We start from the raw sequence: 21,171 nt of genomic DNA, 5'->3' as shown, positions 1-21,171 counted from the left end.
GCTTGCACTCGCACGTGCACACACACACAAACATACACACAAAGGCGCACACCCAGCATAATCCTCAATCCACCAGGTCCAGGACTTGAACTGTGGTCGGCAATGTGAGAATCCAGCACTTCAACTACCACACCACCTTCTGGACCTGGGAAGTCTATTTTCTAATTAAAATTTAAAAAGTTAGGGAGGGAGAGAGGGACAGAGAAAGGGGAAGAGAGAGAGATGGGTAGTATAAATATAGGGAAAAGAAGCCCATATTCTGAGCAAAAGAAACAACTTGGACAAAGGCTAGAGGTGAATTCCACAAGAAGTGTTTAGAGCTAATGAGAAGACTGTCTTAGTCCATTACTGTGTTGTTTGCCGAAATACCCGAGACTGAGGCTAGCCCACAGTACCGTGGTCAAACACCGTGCACTGCGAGTCCATCTCATATGGCTGACCACAGTTCAAGTTCCAGCCCCAGCAGCTTGAAGGATGTGCCAGGCACACGTGTGTGCATGCACCAAATCCTGATGGGATAAGGAAATGAAGAAAGGAGGATTATGGAATAAGCAGGCCCCATTGGAACATGCTTTCTGTCTCTCTTTCTCTCTTTCTCTCTGTCTCTGTTGCTCTCTCTCTCATGTACATGCACATGCACACAAATACTCTGCCTATTTACATAAATAAACACCCAAGACTGGGTGATTTATAAAGGATAGAGATTTATTTCACAATTCCAGTGGCTAGAAAGTCCCAAGGCATGAGACTAGCGTCAGGCCAGTTACAAGATGGTAGAGGACAGCATCCTGTGCAGAGCAGCCAACCGTAAGTTTCTGCCTATTCTGACCTCCTTTCCCCTCGTATAAACTCACCAGAACTGAGTCATGGGGGTCCCACTCTAATGACTATCACACCCAAAGTCCCCTGGTGCACCATGAAGGGATTAAGTTTTCATTTAACACCTTTGTGATACAAACAAGTCCCAGCACACCACGAATGCTTTCAAGTGATAGATGGCTCTGCTACGCAGCTATAGACAATGTTCATAATAAGCTGCCATCTGGGCCATTTCCTCTTTAGTTGTCCATCACAACTATGTAAAAGTGGTTAGAAAAGGCCTTCCATTATTATCTCAGGAGGAATGCAGCTCAGAGAATCTTCTACAAACCTCAAGGAACCTTTCTGGCATTTGCTGACAATAGCATTTGCAGTCTCTCTCAGATACACCTCCCAATCTGTCTCAGGAATTTCTTTTCTTTTCTTTTCTTTAAAGAATTATTTATTTCACGACCAGCAGTTAGAGTAATGGCTATATCGCTGGACTCCCACGTAGTCAACCACGGTTCGAGTCCTGGACCTGGCGGCTTAAACTCACGCCAGGCACGTGTGCATGCGTGCCCAAGATCCCAAGAGGAGAATGGAGGAGAAGGGACTGCGGTGTGGCCACCCCCTCTCCCAGGGCTTGATTTCTCGCTTTCTATCTCTCTGCCTCTCTCTGTCTGTCTGGCGAGCACAGACGCTCCATAGCAAAAACCTCTCCAAAAAAAAAAAAAAGAATTATTTATTTCACTTTATTTATTAATTCACTTGTTTTTATTTGACCAGAGAGAAAGAGAAAGAGAGAGAGAGAGGGAAAATGAGAAAGCAAGCCACTAAGTCCAGGACATGAACCATGGTTGGCCATGTGGGAGTATCCAGCACCTTGGCCACCATGCCACCTGCCAACCCCTATCTCAGGAATTTCTTGACCAAGGTTAAAAGGATATTGCCACTTTCTGCAGGCTTCACACAAAAATAGGGCTTTTCTGAGATTTCTGCAGGACTTTTCTGCAAGTCTATGAGCCAGTTGTGAAGGAAGATTCAGACTTTCCTTCTTGTACACATGGCAAATATCTTCAAGGCTGGGAGCAGGCACATGAACTGCCAGATACCTACTACCAATAGGTAGTATCATTTAGTTGTAAAATTGCAGCACAAGATCAATATGCAGTTAGGGGACCAGCAGTTAGCGTAATGGCTATGTCGCTTGACTCCCATGTAGTTGACCGCAGTTCAAGTCCCAAACCTGGTAGCTTAAACACACTGGGCACGTGTGCGTGCATGCCCAAGATCCCAAGAGGAGAATGGAGGAGAAAGGACTGCGGCGTGGCCATCCCCCTTGGGGGGTGATTTCTTGCTTTCTGTCTCTCTGTCTCTCTCTTTCTGGCGAGCACACAAACCCTATAGCAAAAAACTCTCAAAAAAAGAATATGCAGTTAGATGTATACTTTTCCATGGTTCTATGCAAGGTATGTTGAGCATCTTTGATGAGTTTGTCAACTTCTGTCAATAATGCCACTTTAAAATCTCTTTGAGAGTTTGTTTCAAGTTGCTGCCCACATTCTGGAATGACATTCAAACTACAGAATTATCTCACTTGGAGCAGTAGGTAGGTGCTGCAAAATGGAAGAAGATCAACCCAGATGGGTAATAGGAGTCTTAAACAGTCTTGAAGAAGAAGACAGGGAGTATATTAGTCAGGGTTCTCTAAAGAAATAGGACCAATAAGATAGATATGTAAAAGAAAAGAGTCCACAGCAGTGGGTGGAATACAAGGTCCATTAACTCTTAAAAGTTTCAGTAAAGGGACCAGTAGTTGGTGTAATGGCATTGTCGCTGAACTCCCATGTAGTTGACTGTGGTTCAAGTCCCGAACCCGGTGGCTTAAATTCATGCCAGGCATGTGTGCGTGCGTGCCCAAGATGCTGAGAGGAGAATGGAAGAGAAAGGGCTTGTGGTGTGGTCATCCCTCCTGGGGGGGTGATTTCTCTCTATCTGTCTCTCTCTGTCTTTCTGGTGAGCACACACACCCTATAGCAAAAACCTCTCCAAAACAAAAGTTTCGGTAAAGCTGAAGCCTGAGAATTTGGTTATACTCCACATCCATCAAAGTTATTGCCCAAAAACATGTATCTTAGTTTACAATAAATAAGCTATGATGCTACAAAGGATTATAGATTTCATAGTGAGTGTGACCCTCACCCTTCTTCCCAGTGCTCTTGAGTTTGTGATATAAAGGATAAGGTACAGTTAATCAGCTGCCTGCATTATTATTACTTTAAGACTTATTTAATTTTATTCATCATCATCATTTTTTATATTTGACCAGAGAGACACAGAGAGATGGAAAGTAAGAAAGCAACATGCCAGGTCCAGGACCGGAATGTGGTCAGCCATGTGGGAGTCCAGTGCCTCAACCACCACACCACCTATCGGTCCTGCATTATTTTTTAATTGCCAGAGGGTATGTGCATTACCAGACAGACAGAGAGGGAAAAAGCACCTCACAGTCAGGCATGGTCATGCCACAATCCCTTTTCCTCCATTTCTCTATCCCATTAGGGCTTGGGCCATGCATACACACAGCCTGGCATGTTTTTCAAGCCACCAGGGTTGGGACTGCAACACCAGTCAGCCATGTGAGATTTTTTTTTTTTTTGAAGAATTATTTGTTTGCTCTTTGCTGTGCCTACTATGAGGATGAAGGTCATTCTCAGCAACCAAACGTTGACATTCCCAAGAAATGTAGACATCATCCTGAAGGGAAGCACCATTTTTATCATTAAGGGCCCCAGAGGAACCTTGTGGAGGGACTTCAATCACATTAATGTCGAGCTCAACCTCCTTGGAAAGAAGAGGCTGTGGGTTAACAAATGGTGGGGAAAAAGAAAGGAGCTGGCGACCATTCACACTATCTGTAGTCATGCCCAGAACATGATCAAGGGTGTAACATTAGGCTTCTGCAACAAGATGATGTCTGTGTACGCTCATTTCCCCATCAACATCATTACTCAGGAGAATGGGTCTCTTGTTGAAATTCAAAATTTCTTGGGTGGGGAACCAGCAGTTAGCGTAATGGCTATGTCGCTGGACTCTCACGTGGTCGACCGTGGTTCACGTCCTGGACCCGGTGGCTTAAAACTCACGCCGGGCGCGTGTGCGTGCGTGCCCAAGATCCCGAGAGGAGAATGGAGGAAAAGGGATTGAAGCGTGACCATCCCCCCTGGGGGGTGATTTCTCGCTTTCTGTCTCTATGTCTCTCTCTGTCTGTCTGGTGAGCGCACGCGCCCTACCTACAGTGAAAATCTCTCCAAAAAAAAAAAAATTTCTTGGGTGAAAAATACATCCAGAGGGTTCAAATGAGACCAAGTGTTGCTTGTTCAGTAACTCAAGCCCAGAAAGATGAGTTGATCCTTGAAGGCAATGATACTGAACTTGTTTCAAATTCAGCTGCTTTGATACAGCAAGCCATGACAGTTAAAAATAAGGATATAAGGAAATTCTTGGATGTATCTATATCTCTGAAATGGGTACAGTTCAGAAAGCTGATGAATGAGGTCTAAGAATTCTCCAGCTACAGTAACAAGTCGGATAAGTTCTAAAGCCGTCATATGACATTTTAAAAATGATAATAAAAGACAACAATTGATTTGAAACTTTCTTAAACTGATTATCCTTTTCCAACTACTTGGCAACTAAGCAATTGAGGAGTAAAGAATTACTCCTAGTAGTAGGAGTATGCTAAGAACAACACAGAATTCCTGATTAGGAACTTTTTTTTTTTTTTTGTCTAGTTGTTTTTCCTCACAGGAACAAGTGGCTTAAATCTGTTTTTTGAAGGAATAGAAAGAATACTTCAGGCAAGAGAAATACAGTATCAGGGAATGTGACTGTTCATCATGGATATAGAGGTTGAGGAAGATCCTGAGGCTAATTTTACCATGGCATCAATTGTTACTTGGTACAGATGTGTCTTAGTTACTTGTAAAGCAATACCTGAGACGTGGAACAAAGCGATAAAGCCTTACTACGAGCTAGAAGATGTAGTTTGTGTCATGATAAAGAATAATTTTGCTATCCAATGTCTCGATAATCTGCCCTACTTCAGCTGTGCATCCTAGACATAATCTCTTAATTCCTTGTGTCAAACTTTAAGTGTGATGTGCTTTTACCATGCTGGAATATAACGTAACATGGTTCTCACCAAAAAAATTATTATTATTATTATTTATTTGTTTGTTTGTTTTCATTTGACCAAAGAGACAGAGTCAGAGAGAAAGGGAAAGGAGAAGGTAAGCCACCAGGTCTAGGACTCAAACCACAGTTGGCCACATGGGAGTCAGCACCTTAACCACTATGCCACCTGCCAGGCCAATGGATCTGACCCTCTTAATCACTAGGCTACAAGGCTGACCAATGTGCATTATTCTAAATGAGCCAATGTAAACTCAACAGTGTATACCCTCCCCTCTTCTGCCTTTTCTCTGCTATACAAACCAGCTTTCTATCACCATTTTGATGAGTCCATTTCTGGGATATGGGAAATTTGCTCATCTGTGTGACTTGTTCTAAATCCTGACTCAAATAAGTCACTTTTATTTCATTTACTATGCTATCAGTCTTCTTTTTAGGTTGACAGATACATACAGTATATAGGAACTGTCTCATGTGATTATGGAAGCCCAGGATCTACAAGGTAAGTCTGAAAGCTGTAGACCTAGGAGAGTTGATGTAAAGAGGCAGGAAAAAGCTGAGGTCCTAGTTCAAAGAGTCAGGCAGGTAAAGTTCTCTCTAAACCTTTTTGTTCTGTTCAAGCTTTCAACTGATTGGATGAGGCTCACACACATAACAGGGAGCAATATTCTTTATTTAGTTACTGATTTAAATGTTAAGATCATCTAAAACTACCCCCACAGAAACATGCAGAACATTGTGGCCAAATATCTATGTACTCCCAGAGTCAAGCTGACACATAAAAGTATCATTACAGAGAGTAGGGACTTGAATCTGTGGACCAGTGCTGGGAAACCATGGTTCACGAAAACCTAGGCCATTTTGTTAAAAAAATTTGCCATAGGGCACGTGCTCATGCTGGAAAGAGATAGATGATGATGATGATGATGTGTGTGGAAGCACTCTCCCAGGGAGATGGTCACACTGCAATCTCTACTCCTCCATTTTCCTCTTGGTATTTTGAGCACACACGCACATGTGCCTGGCTTTTTTTTTTTTTTTTTTATGTTTGTTATAGGGCTGTGCTCACCAGAGAGAGAAAGTGAGAAAGCACATCCCTCAGGGGGGATGGTGATACCTCAACCCATCCTCCTCTATTCTCTTCACAGGATTTTGGGCATGCATGTTTCCACACCCAGTGTTTTTCAAGCTGCTGGGTCCAGGACTAAACCATACAGTCAGCCCTGTGAGATCCAGCTGCTTTCACCACCAAGCAGCCCTGTGAGATCCAGCTGCTTTAACCAAGTCACTGGCTGGCCCAGCATCTAGTATGGTTTTCAAACCACTGGGTCTAGGACTTGAACCATGTAGCACGTCATGTGGGAGCCAGCTGCCTTACCCACCACACCACTGGCTGGCCCAAAGTAGGCCATTTAAGTACTCCATCAAAAAAGGTTTATGATGGGACCAGCAGGTGGCGTGGTGGTTAGGGCGCTGGACACTCCCATATGGCCAGCCATGGCTTGGGGCCCAAACCCGGGGGGCTGTCTTTTTACTATTGATAAGTAACTGGCTATTTTCACTCTTCTCTCTCTCTCTCTGTGTCTCTCTCTGGTCAAAATAAAAAATAAATGAATGAATAAATAAAATTAAACAATTATAAAAAAAGTTTGTGAAAAGTTTGTCTCAGAAAACACTGCATACTAAGGCGTATCAAAGTTATGAATCATCCTACAGAAATAAAGAATTTCATAACTCGGTCAGCCTTGGCTCACAACTTTGATCACAGAACCTGTATTTTTTACTTGACAACTATTATTTTCCCGCATAACACACTTTGGGAAGTGCTACTCTGAGCCACAGATTCAGAACGTGAAAAAGGACATGAAAACAGTAAGATCTATCTGACAACTCTGTGCAATGATGTTAAAGGAAAGAGCCTAGAAGCAGAGTCCAGCTAGGAAGTGACCTCAGCAACCGAGGTCTGAAGTGAACTTGCACTTGCCCAGGAGTGGCAGAGAAAAGGAAAATAATGAGTCATTCTATGAAAATGTGCTTGCATGTATGGACTACAAACAGAAAAGAGTAGAAAACTCCAAAGTAGAGAGTGTGGTAAATGAAAGAATAAATGGACACTTATGGGGAAAAAATTGGAAGGAAAAACTGGTTCAGGGCAAAAATATGACATGTTGGTTCAGGATCATAATAGAGGTCTGGAAGAAACACCTAGAAGATTTTGGAATTAGGAGACTTGTGTGAGAGAGATTAAAATGGTGTGGGAATCATCAGCGTAGAGTTGGAAACTAATAAAGCCTCCAAAGAAAGCTCCTCCCCTTCTCTTCACAAGCTTGAGCCAGGCCAATTCCTGCTCTTTGTAAGGGGCTGCTTTGTAAGAGCATCCTTCCTAAGCCAGCCTCAGGTCCTCTTGATAAACCTCACAAAGCAGGACTGAATTAGATTAATTCTTGAGCACAGCTCTGTGCTTTAAGGTGGTAACCAATCCCCATCATCAGGAAGCTTAAGGAAATAAGCCCTGGGGAGAGTTCCCTAGATATGCAAGAATTAACTTAGTAATGTCACCACATTCATGGGACACAAGTCAACTATGGATAGAAACACTCTGTTCTTATTGCTAACAGGCCCCTCTTCTGCAGAGTCTCAATATTATATAATCCCAGAATTCAAGGTATTCAGAAACCGGTAGGTTGTAGACAAATTTCACATGCTAAAAAAAAATGCTTGAGGACCAGCAGTTGGCGTAATGGCTATGTAGCTGGACTCACATGTAGTTAACCACGGTTCAGGACTCAGACCTGGTGGCATAAACTCACGCAAGGTGCATGTGCATGTGTGCGCAAGATCCCGAGAGGAGAATGGAGGAGATGGGACTATGGTGTGGCCATCCCCCAGGGTGGATGATTTCTCACTTTCTGTCTCTCTGTCTTTCAGGGGAGCACACGCGCCATACAGCAAAAACCTCCCAAAAAAAAAAAAAATGCTTGCAAACTTCTAAATTCTTTGTATGCATGAAAATATGTTTGAGTTTGTCAATCAACTCAGCAAGTACTTAGAAAGTGCCTTGAGTGTACTTAGTCCTGAAATGACCTATGATCTTTTTTCCCTTCTCTGTCACACTGGACCTCTGGATCCATATGGTCTCATATTTGAATCCTAACTGTAACCCATACCAGCTGTATAACTTTGAACATGTTATTTAGCTATTCTGGGCCTTGGTTTTTGTCATCTACAAAATGGGATAAAAATACCTTATTCAGGGGCTGGCTCCATAGCACCACAGGTAAGCCTTGTGCACAGGGAGCTGGGTCCCACACGGCCAACTGCAGTTCGAATCTCAGTCCCAGTGGCTTGGAAAACATGCCAGGCACATGTGCATACATGCCCAAAAACCCAGCAAAATGAAGAGATGAAGAAGGGATTATAGTGTGACCATGTCCCACTGGGGAGAGTTCTCTCTCTCTCTCTCTCTCTCTCTCTCTCTCTCTCTGGCAAGCATGTTCTTATTTAGGGACCAGGCTGTGGCACAGCAGTAATACAACTGAACCCATGTGGGAAGGATCCTGGATTCATGTTTCACTACCTTCTTGTGATCCAGGTCAGCTGAGACATGAAGACCCTGTTGGAGGTGCTTTTTTTTCCTTGTCTCTGTCTCTCTCTCTCTCTCACAGAAGAAATAAATATTTTGAAACTATCTTATTTATTTATGCATACATACATACATACATGCATTATTCACTTAACAAATATTTTTTCAACACTTTTTTTAAAGAATTATTTATTTTAACGTTAATTAATTTAATTTATTTTATTTTAATCTGACTAGAGAGGAACAGAATGAGAGAAATAGAGAGAGAGAGAGTGAGAAAGCAACCTGCCGGGTCCAGGACTCGAAACATGGTCAGTCAGGTGGGAGTCTAGTACTCTTAACCACCATGCCACCTGCCGGCCCCAAACACATTTTTAAGAGAGACTTTCGCTATAGGGTATGTGCGCTTGCCAGAGAGACAAAGACAGAGAAACAGAAAGCGAGAAATCACACCACAATCCCTTCTCCTCCATCCTCCTTCAGGATCTTAAGCACACACATACACGTGCCCAGCGTGAGTTTTAAGCTGCCAGGTCCAGGACTCAAACTGCAGTCATCTAAGTGGGAGTCCAGTGATGTAACACCATCTGCCGGTCTCTCAACAAACACTTTTAAGATCCTATTGTGTACCTACAATTAGGCCAAGGTGGGTCGTCTCACAGTGGCCAGAGAAGTAGGGATGGTCCCTGTAGTCATGGACCTTAAATCTTGCTGGATTCTCTGGAAAATCAAATGCAATAGTACATATAAATTATAAGGTATAGTGATTCATGCTCAGGAGGTACTCAATAAATACTAATTTCTTTCTTCCTGTAGAGCAGGGGACACAAACTCAAGTGTCCATGGTGGCCAACCTAAATGTGTGCAGCTGTGAGGGCTGTAGCAACCTGATCATGTCTTCATTGAAGGGCAGTGACCCACTCAGCATGAGTAATGTGATTTGAATGTGTCCCTACAAAATTCACGTGTTAAAATTTAGTGAGCTGGGACCAGCAGTTAGCATAATAGCTATGTTGCTGGACTCCCATGTAGTCGACCATGGTTTGAGTCCTGGACCCGGTGGCTTAAACTCACACTGGGTGCATGTGCATGTGTGCCCAAGATCCCAAGAGGAGAATGTAAAAGGGATTGCGGTATGGCCATCCCCCTTGGGGGGGGTGATTTCTCACTTTCTGTCTCTCTGTCTCTCTCTGTCTTTCTGGTGAAGGCACACGCCCTATAGCAAAAACCTCTCAAAAAAAAAAAAATTAGTGAGCTATTGTAACAATGTCGAGAGGGTGGAGATGTAATCCGATTATAGTGTTGAAAGGAAGGGCCTTTGGGAGGTAATTAGGATTAAGGTCACTAGGGTGGGACTATCATAACTGAGTCCCAGAGAATTTTTTCTCTTTTTTTTTTTTTTTTAGAATTATGTACTTTATTTTTTTATTAGTATTTTTTAAAAACTTGCTAGTTATCAAAGAAAAAGAGACAGAAGGAATGTAAGAAAACAAACCACCAGGTCCAGGACTCAAACCATGTCATCCATGTGGGATTTCAGCGCCCTAACCACCAAGCCACCTGCTGGCCCCTCCAGAGTGTTTCTGGGTTTTTTTTTTTTTTTTTTTTAGTTTTTCTATAGGGCATGTGAGCTCGCCTTGCCTGAGAGAGAGAGAAATATAGAGGGAAAATGAAAAAGCACCTCCTGGAGGGGGGTTGGGGTGGGATGACCATGCCACAGTTCATTCTCCTTGTAGGATTTTGGGCATGCACACATGTGCACCCAGCGTGTTTCTCAAGTCACCAAGTCTTTTTTTTTTTCTTTTTTTGGAGAGGGTTTTGCTATAGGGCGTGTGCGCTCGCCAGACAGAGAGAGACAGAGAGACAGAAAGCGAGAAATCACCCCCCAGGGGGGATGGCCACACCGCAATCCCTTCTCCTCCATTCTCCTCTTGGGATCCTGGGCACACATGCACACGCGCCCAGCGTGAGTTTAAGCCACCGGGTCCAAGACTCGAACCACGGTCGACTACGTGGGAGTCCAGTGACATTGCCATTACGCTAACTGCTGTTCCTAAGTCACCAAGTCTTGAACTCAAATTGTGCAGTCAGCCATGTGGGATACAGCTGCCTTAACCTCCACGCCACCTGCTGGCCCCCGAGGGTTTATAAGGAGGGGGAATGACCCACACATGCTCTGCTCTTGCTCTGTCTCACCACATTATGCTTTGCACCTCCTCGGAATTCTCAGAGTCCCTATCAACAAGTAGGCCTGCACCGAGTGTGGCTCCTTGACCACCAAAACCATGAACTAAATAAACCGCTACTCTTCATAAATTACTCAGGTGCTAATATATGTAATTAGCAACAGAAAAGCAGACTAAAACAATCAGCCAGTTGCTTCCAGGAGGGATGCAGATCCTATATTCTTCATTTTTAAAGAGAAGCAGGAACTGTCCCTGTCTTTAAAATGTTGGCAACTGGGGCTGGCAGGTGGTGCGGTGGTTAAAGGTGCTGGGTTCCCACATGGCTGGCTGCAGTTTGAGTCTTGGACTTGGCAGCTTGCTTTCTTACTTACCCTCTCTCTGCGTCCCTCTCTGGTCAAATTTTTAAAAATAATAACAAATGGAGTTAAATTTAAAAAAATCTTTAAAAAAATGTTGGCAACTAATTTCAAAGCCTGAGGGGACTGAATAAAATACATCTGACCCAGGGACTGCCAGTTTGCAACCTCTGTTACAAACTAACCTTGAGAAGGCAGGGCACTCCAATAATTCCCAGTTTTAAGTACTCTCTGAGCCATTATGCAGGAAGACTAATGAACTCTTGAGTAAAATCCTTATTTCGCTCCAGCTCAGTCTCAATCAATCAGCACAACTCTCTTCATGCTCCACTGAAACAGGTACCTGGAGTGACAGGATCATTATCACCAGAGGAAAGAAAAATCTCACCCTGGGTCATCAGCTTGCATTATATAAATGAAGATAAGGGCTGACCGTGAGGAAACAATGGCAAGGTGCTCCACAGAGAGCAGTGAGACACACACGGTTCAGAAACTGAATTGCACTGATCAGATTTAAAGGGATCCATTGAAGGGAAAAATCACAAACGCCCCAAGAACCTTCTGTCAGCACTTTCAGGTGATATTTTCCCAGTGTGACACTCACCGCTTCCACACTTCCTTCGTCTCTGACTCATTCTTTCCAATGCAATCTATCTTGTTTATGAATTTAATAGCTGGCACTATTTCTCTAAAAAGCTCACGGGTTCCCTCTGTCCTCTTTTCTCCCTCCTGCTTCAGAGCAGGACAGATGGAAAACCAATAATAATAAACAATGACAGATGTAAAAAGATATGGATATTTGTATTACTTCAGTTCGGCCCCAAATGAAGCTGATGTAGTACAAAAATGGAGTGCCTCATGCCTTCTAGAAGAATCTTAGCATTATCTCTGACATTCACCTTGCTTTATAAAACCCAGTCATGGGGCTAGCAGGTAGCATGGTAGTTAAGGAGGCTGGACTTCCACATGGCCGACCAAGGTTCCCGTCCCAGACCTGGCAACTTGCTTTCTCACTTTCCCTCTCTCTCTCACTCTGTCTCTCTCTGGTCAAATTAAAACAATTAAAATTAAATTAAATAATTAAAAGCAAAGAAAACCCAGCCATGGACCAGCAGGTAGTATGGTGGTTAAGGCGCTGGACTCCCACATGGCTGACTGCAGTTAGAGTTCCAGACCTGGCAGTTCACATTCTCACTTTCTCTGTCTCTCTGTCTTTCTGGTGAGGACATGTGCCCAGTCACAAGCCAAAAAGTAATAATAAGTAAAATTTTTAAAACATTGAAAATAATAAAACCCAGTCATCATAATTCTGTGCTAGGGACCCGCACATCCTCCTCTAATGTATTTTGCTAATTCAGCCACGTAAGGGTAACTGATATGAGTCAGAGATGATCCTAATAGACCTCAGTCATCCCAAAAGTTCACCGTGTGCTCTGGGAAGACCAGTATCCAATGGTCTTACCTGATGGAAAGGTTTGAGAACAATGAAGCTGATGGCCTGCCCATTCCCTGATGTATACGGGACACAAGAGCTCTACCATAGAGATGCTGAACCCAGCCCACAACTGGGATTTCCAGCCCTGCATGATGGACTGGAGAGCTCCCAAAAGGAAATGTGTAGGCGTGGCTGTCAAGAGATCACAGGACCACTAAGAGAAAATCACCATGAATGAAGGAGTCTGGCAGGGGGCATTTTAGTCAGCTCAGACCACCTTAACAAAATACAGTAGGGCAGTGGTTCAGGGCAGTACATCGGGAGCCAGATCCCACGTGGCTGACTGTGGTTTGTGCAAAGTATACCCAACATTCAGACGGTACAGAGAAAGAAGGAAAAAGAATTGCTGCATGGCCATACCATTGGGGTGCTTTCTCACTCTCTCTGGTGAGCACATGTGCCTTTTAGCAAATATATAAATAAATAACAATTCTATAGATTGAGCAGTTTATGTAATGGACATTTATGTTCTCACAGTTCTGAGGCAGGAAGTCTAAGACCAACCTGATTGGATTCTGATGAAGGTCCTCTTTTCAGCTTGCAGAAGGTCAGTATGTCTTCACATGGTGGGAGACAGAGAGAGAGAGAGAGAGATCTTCCATCTCTTATACCTTCCATCCTACAGGATTAGGGCCCCACCCTTAATACCTCATTTAACCTTAATTCCCTTCTAAAGACACTGTCTCCTGGTATAGTCACATTGTGGTTGGGATTCAACGACAAAGTTAAGGGTACACAATTCAGTCTAGAACAGTGGACTACACGAAGCAGCAAAATAGAAGCCTAAAGCATAAAGAGAACTTTGTCACTAAGGCTCAAGATCCTGGCTTTAGGAATCTCCTCCAAAACAATCACTCAAGAGAAGACAAGTGTTTGCCAGCCACTGAGGACATGGAAAAACCCTGGAGATTGGTATTGAGGCAGAAAAGAAGTCAGCGCCATGTGGGCTGCAGTCCACAGGCACTGTGCAGATTGGCATCCAGAGGAGGCTGGTAGACAACTTAATCAACCAGTGACAGACAGACTGGAAATCAGTGACCCATAGGGCAGCTAGTGGAAGACACAGTAAAAGTGAAGGGCACAATGTCTGAGTCAAGATGGTAGACAGGCCAAAAAGCAGTAGACTCCAAGCAGAGGGTACAACTCTGAGTACACATGGCACCCCTCTCTTGCGTGTTCCCTCTTCCCGCTGCCTCCTCTCCCCCACTCCTAGAAGGAATCATTTCCATAAGCCTCCTAGGAAAAAGACCAGGCTTGCTGGCAGTCAGGCAATGGTGCAGTGGCAAAATGTGATACTATGCCAGGCATCCAACATGGGAAAATAACTGGTTTGCATCTGGAGACCTCCCTCAGTATACTTAGCACACACATACCCATAATCTGGGCTGGATGGTGGGGCTGAGACCTTGTCTATTCTGTCTCTCACTCAAGGAATAAAAGAAACAAACAGATCAAATTCTGGGGCCGGCAGGTGGCATAGTGGCTCAGGCACTGGACTCCCACATGGTCAACCACAGTTCAAATCCTGGACCCAAGAGGCTTGAAACTCATGCCAGGCACATGTGCCTGTGTACCCCAAATCCCAAAAGAATGGAGAAGGGACTGCAGCATGGCCATCCTCCCTCACTTTCTCTCTCTCCCTGTCTCTGTGTCCCTGGAGAGTACATGCATCCAATAGCAAAAATCTGCTTAAGAAAATTTTTAAAAAGTCAGGCTCTCTGCTTATCATGGGTTCAAATGTGGCTGTAAACATCAATATGTATTCACCAATGGGTAGAGCCAACAGATGTTTGTGTTCCCTGAATTCTCCGATCATCCTACAGAACACACACTCATGCAGCCCCTTATCTCAAACTGCTTGAGAATCTAGGTGCAGACTTTATTAGCACTTTACTAAAAATAGTTGCTTTTGCTGACATCTACATTTTTTCTAATTTTTTTAAAAAATTATTTTATTTAATTTTATTCATTATCTTTAAAAAAAAAAAAAAGTTAACCAGAGAGAGACAGAGAGAGAGAAGAAAAATGAGAAAGCAAGCTGCCAGGTCCAGGACTCAAACAGCACTCAGCCATGTGGGAATCCAGCTCCCTAACCCACCATGTCCCCTGCCAGTCCCTGCTGAAGTCTACATTAAAAGACAATGAAAGTCAAGTAGAAAAGCTAAAATAAATATTCTGTTTACATGAGACTGAATATGAAAGTCTGGGCTTGGTGGTACCTTATGTATACGGTTGTAAATAGCCTCGAAATTGCCAAATGTCATGGGAACTTTCCAGCACTAACATTCCTTGACCAGCCTCTGCTCATGTGGACAATTCCCTCCCTGATGTTCTCTCTTCTCTTGACTTCCTTTTTCTTCCAAACCCCTCTTCCCACTTTTGCTACATTATGGCCAAGCTTAGTGGAGGTGGAGAGGCAATAAGAAAGCACATGAGCAAGGGCCTGTGGTGCCACAAGGAATTGCCTTAAGCAGTGGAACCTAGACACTGGAAGGCTGCTGAGACCCCTCCTCAGCCTGAAGAGCAATAAGCTGAAGATCATCCTTGAGAGGGGATGTGCTGACCCCCCACAATTTGGGCAGAAGAAACTCGAGTGTATCCACTCACTTATTTTAATTGTGAAGGGATTCAATCTTCATTTCTTGTGGGATCTGGCTTCTCTTGAGCAGCACCATTACCACTGCACTATGGAGCTAGTCTAAGTGATCTTGTTTGATTTAAGTATATGTAATTCTCCTTCTCCTCCTCTTCCTCCTCCTCCTCCTCTTTCTTCTTCTTCTTTTCTCTTACAGAAGCACATTTGCAGGTTTCATAGTAAGCTGAAATGAAAGCAACCTTGAACTTGTCCAACTGGTCATTCTTGCCAGGCTTTGAGCCCAGACTAGCCCATGATATGCAGTCTGAGCTCATTACTCCTCTTCATTCTCCTCAGTGACTTATCCTCTTCCTTGTCCTATCCTTGAACTCTTGCTGTCATGCAGCATTTCCTGTTCTGCTCTTTTCTTAAATAAACTATTCAGGCGATCTTAACAACTACCCAGTGTTTTGGTTGGAGAGAAAGAGAGAGAGAAGTAAAATAAGAAAGCATCCCCCCTCCCCCCATGAGGAATGGTCACATTGCAATCACTTCTCCTCCATCTCTCCCTCCTTTCAGGATTTGGGCATATAAACACACACACGCCTGGCATCTTTTTCAAGCTGCCAGGTCTGGGACTTGAATTGTAGTTGGCCATATGGGATCCAGTTGCCTTAACTACGACACTACTGGCTGGCCCACTATTTAGTTTTAACAACTACGCAAATACTGATGATTTCCTGTTCTGCATCACCAACTAAAACTCCAGATCACAGTTTGGCCCCTTAAGCCCTTTAGACTGCACATATCCAAAATTAAATCTTTATGGGACCAGCAGGTGGCATGGTGGTTAAGGTACTGGATAGTCCCATGTGGCCAACCATGGTTTGAGTCCTGGACCTGGTGGCATGCTTTCTCGCTTTCCCTCTGTGTGTGTTGTGTCTCTCTAGTCAAATTAAAAATAAATGAATGAATAAATAAGATAAATAATTCTTTTAAAAAAAGTTTTTTAATTGAATCTTTCCATAATGCATTCCCCTTTTTATAGTCTCTTTGTTGGTCAACTATACTTCATTAACTTAGCTAACCAGGCCAGAAAGCCAAAACCCTGCCATCAGAATTGGCCCTGAGTTGCCTTAAATGCATATTTGAAGGTACTGTAAGAAAATAGATGAATCATGTTGGCTGTTTTGAAAGATCAATTATATTACTGACTCGAGCTATGGTGTATGTTTACAGTTCTCACATGACTACTGAATATGTCTTAAATCGGCTTTTCCTTCTGTACTTTTCCACACCACCATGACCTTGGTTTTTACTCACAATGTCTTTCGCCTGAATAGCTGCAATAATCTCCCATCCAGTGTCTCTCATTCATAGTATTCTAACTTCTGCTGAAGAGATGTTTTCTTTTCCCTTTTTTTTTTTAAGGGTTTTTGTCTTAGGGTACATGTGCTGACTGAAAAGAGACAGAGACAGTAAAAGGGAAAGTGAGAAAGAACCCTCCAGAGACACAGCCATGCCACAATCCCTTCTCCTTCATTCTCCTCCCAGGATCTTGGGTGTGCACACACATGTGTCCAGTGTAAGTTTCAAGCCCCGGGTCCAGGACTCAAACCATGATTGGCCATGTGAGAGTCCAGTAACATAACCACTATACCATCTGCTGGCCCCCCTTTTCATTTTCTTTATTCATGCTAGAGTGTGTGCATATACAGAAGAGAGAAATGAACACCCTACATAGGATCTGGTCACACTAAGATGCCCTTCTTCCAGTCCTCTAGTGCATAGGATCTTGGGCATATGTGAGTGTGTGTGTCCAGCATATTTCAGGCTGACCAGGCCAGGGATTTGAAACATGGTCACTGTGGACCCGGCTTCACTTGAGCAGTGCCATTACCACTGCACCATGGAGCCAGCCCCAGTGATCTTTCTTTTTAAGAGGAATTTATTTGTTATTATTTTAAAATTTAGTATAGGGCACATGTACTCACCAGAGAGAGAGAGAGAGAATGTGAGAAGTAAGCCACCAGATCTGGGACTCAAACAGCAGTTGGCCATGTCAGAGTACAGTGCAGCATCTCAACCATCACGTCACTCCCAGTGATTTTTTTTTATTGAAGTACACATAATATGTCATACTTACTTTCTTTTTATAGAAGTTATAGACATTTTAGTTAAGTTCTTAGTACAAAAAGATAGTCACTGTTAATAATTTACTAGCCATACTTCCAGACACTTTCTACGAATAGGCACACAACTTTAGATGAGAAGAATTATATTATGCATAGTATCTTTTTTTTTTTTTTTTTTTTTGGCGAAGGTTGTGAGCACTCACTGGAGAGAAACAGAGAGAGGAAAAGTGAGAAATCACCTCCCAGGGATGGGAGGATGGCCATGCCACAGTACCTTCTCCTCCAGTCTCCTCTTGAGATTGTGGGCATGCGTGTACATGCACCTGCCATGATTTTCAAGCTCCCAGGTCAAGGACTCAAATCTGTGATCTGCCATGTGGGAGTCCAGCACTTTAACACCATGCCACCTGCTGGTCCTGATCTACTTTTTAAAATTAGCCTGTGAACAATTCTGTCTGTTGATTAAGTCTCCTTGTTATCATGATTTATAATGAAAACATAGTATCAGATGAAAATGCCATTATTTGTTTAACCACTTCCCTATTCATGGGACCTTTATGTGTCTTTCTGTATTTGCTAGGATTTAAAAAATACAATAAAAATCTTTGTACATAGCCACAGATTTTCTTTATGACTGGACTTACAAGGCCTATGAGGATGCACATTTTTAAGACTTTGAACCTGATGCCAAACTCCCCTAGAAAGTTTTATCCAGGGACCAGCAGTTAGCATAATGGCTATGTCGCTGGACTCCCACGTAGTCGACTGCGGTTCGAGTCCCGGACCCGGTGGCTTAAACTCACACCGGGCGCGTGTGCGTGCGTGCCCAAGATCCCGAGAGGAGAATGGAGGAGAAGGGATTGCGGCGTGGCCATCCCCCCTGGGGGGTGATTTCCTGCTTTCTATCTCTCTGTCTCTCTCTGTCTGTCTGGCGAGCGCACGCGCCCTATAGCAAAAACCTCTCCAAAAAAAAAAAAAGAAAGTTTTATCCAATTATACTTTCATCAGTAATCTTTAATTTTTTTTTTTTTTGAGAGAGAATTTTTGCTATAGGGCACCTGCACTTGCCAGAGAGACAGAGAGAGACAGGGAGACAGAAAGTGAGAAATCACCTCCCGAGAGGGTGGCCATGCTGCGATCCTTTCTCTTCCATTCTCCTCTTGGGATCTTGGGCAAGCATGCACACATGCCCAGCATGAGGGGTTTTTTTTAATAATTTATTTAAATTTATTTTTTATTTATTTATTTTAATTTGACCAGAGATGGACAAAGTGAGGGGCGGGGGAGAGAGAGAGAGAGGGGGAGAGAGAGAGAAAGGGAAAGCACAAAAGCAAGCCACCAGGTCAAGGACCATGTGGGAGTCCTGCACTCTCTTAACCACCACCACACTACCTGCTGGCACCCCCAGCATGAATATTAAGCTGCCAAGTCAGGGACTTGAACCACAGTCAACTACGTGGGAGTACAGCAACATAACCATTATGCTATCTGCTGGTCCCCCACCAGTGATCATTTTAATGTACAAATCTGCTTATTACTTGAAGACTTGGAGGAGCTACAGGTTCAACAACAGAAGAGCAGAGAAGGCTCAGAAACAAAGCTGTCATAATCATTTAAACTAGAGTGTCTCCATAACTGTGTTTCCCTAAAATTTCCAGATGAACATCAAGAGATCCAAAAATGCACATTCTTTCTTTAATTCTTGGAGCAAATGCCTGCAAGGCCAGGGACTTTCATTTTTACATATGACTAAGTACTTAATAGCTTCTTTCATTAATTATTAAAGGTAATTAAAATTTTATGCTCACAAAAAAAAAAAAATACAGCACTGCCAATTGTTAAAAACTTTAGCTTCTTAAAAGTTTGGCAGTAATGCAAATTTCCTGCTGTGCATGTGAAAACACGGGTTGCTATGGTTTTCACAATTTCCAACAGGATTTTTTTTTTAGTACCTCACAGTGTTTTGAATTTCATTATAGGTTTTCTTGTATGTGTTATTTCACATGTCAAATAATGCTACTTTATTATTTTTTTGTTTTATTTTGTTTTTGCCAGAAGGCAGGTACATTTACCAGAGAGATGGAGAGATCAAGGGGGTGAAGAGAGGCACTATGGTCACACCATAATACTTAGTCTTCCATTTCTCCACCCCTTTATGGGCAAACATACCTGGCATGTTTTCCAAGATGCTAGGGCCAGGACTCAAACTGCATGGTTGGCCATATGGGATCTAACTCTCTTAACCACTAGGCTACAAGACTGACATATATATATATATACACACATACATACATATATATATATAATGATTAAAAATGTGTTTTATCAGGGGACCAGCAGTTAGCATAATGGCTATGTCACTGGACTCCCATGTAGTCAACTGTGGTTCGAGTCCTGGACCCATTGGCTTAAACTCACATCGAGCGTGTATGCGTGTGTGCCCAAGATCCTTAGAGGAGAATGGAGAAGGGATTGCGGCGTGGTCATTCCCCTTAGGAGGTGATTTCTTGCTTTCTGTCTCTGTCTCTCTTTGTCTTTCTGGTGAGCACACGCGCCCTATAGCAAAAACCTCTCAAAAAATTTTATTTTATTATTTTCTTTTATGAATAAATTCCATGATCTTGCAATTTTGGATTGTTATTTTGCGCTCTCTCATTTTTTATTATCACAAATTATTTTATCATCAGAAGTAGAATAGATGGGTGGGTGTATCTTGGGGTCTTTTGATCCAATTGAGTGAGCATGTACAAGAACCAATGGTCTAGAAGCCTAAAAATCTCCCTATCCTGAGTCTAGATTGGTTTATTAGATTTGCTACACTGGTTACTAGTAAAGAGGACTGGTAACTTACTGCCTATAAGATGATCAGATGCTTGGAGAGAGAAACAGAAAATAATTTTGAAGAAAGATGACAGGGAGAACCAGCAGTTAGCGTAATGGCTATGTCACTGGACTCCCACGTAGTCGACTGCGGTTCGCGTCCCAGACCCGGTGGTTTAAAACTCACGCCGGGCGTGTGTGCATGCGTGCCCAAGATCCCGAGAGGAGAATGGAGGAGAAGGGATTGCAGTGTTACCATCCCCCCTGTGGGTTGATTTCTCGCTTTCTGTCTCTATGTCTCTCTCTGTCTGTCTGGCAAGCGCACGCACCCTGTAGTGAAAACCTCTCCAAAAAAAAAAAAAAAAACAAAACAAAAGAAAGATGACAGGGAGGCTCAAAGACTCATTTTTTTCTTCTCCCAACTTTCAGTTTTTCAAATACTAGTCTTAAGAGACTAATGAATACATGTAGGACTCTTAAACATCAGCAGAGTTAAGAGGTTTGAACTATCAGTCTAAACTAAACATAAACATGGGCTAGCCACAGTGACACAGCAGTAATACAGTGCCCACAATACTCAGACCATAGGTGGAGTCCCAGGTTCGTATCCCAGGACCTCCGTATGTATGCTCGGCATACGTCTGCATAATCTTAGCTGGCTGAGGCTGAGGGTGGATTACAGCATGAAGATCCTGTTGGGATGCCTATCTTGCTGTCTCCCTCTCATGAAAGAATTATTAAAAATAAATAAATAGGCGGGGACCAGCAGATAGCATAATGGTTACATCGCTGGACTCCCACATAGTCGACCGTGGTTGGAGTCCCGGATCTAGTGGCTTAAAACTCATGCTGGAAGCATGTGCGTTCATGCCCAAAATTCTGAGGAAAATGGAAGAGAAGGGACTGCACTGTCACCATTCCTCCTGGGGCATTGGTTTCTTGCTTTCTGACTCTCTCTGTCTCGCTGGTGAGTACACGTGACCTATAGCAAAAATCTCTTTAAAAAAATAATAATGGGGCCAGCAG

General features: G+C 43.2%; 1 pseudogene; it reads right to left on the bottom strand.

The window, feature by feature from the left end:
* Positions 1–937: 937 nt before the first annotated feature.
* LOC102489641 (replication factor C subunit 3-like) lies at positions 938–11,360 on the bottom strand (annotated as a pseudogene).
* Between the last annotated feature and the right edge of the window lie 9,811 nt (positions 11,361–21,171).

Source organism: Tupaia chinensis, unplaced genomic scaffold (genome assembly GCF_000334495.1).
Source record: "Tupaia chinensis unplaced genomic scaffold, TupChi_1.0 Scaffold000333_1, whole genome shotgun sequence".
Lineage (NCBI taxonomy): Eukaryota > Metazoa > Chordata > Mammalia > Scandentia > Tupaiidae > Tupaia > Tupaia belangeri.
Note: the sequence above shows the minus strand (reverse complement) of the source record. Positions and strands in the feature narration are given on the sequence as shown.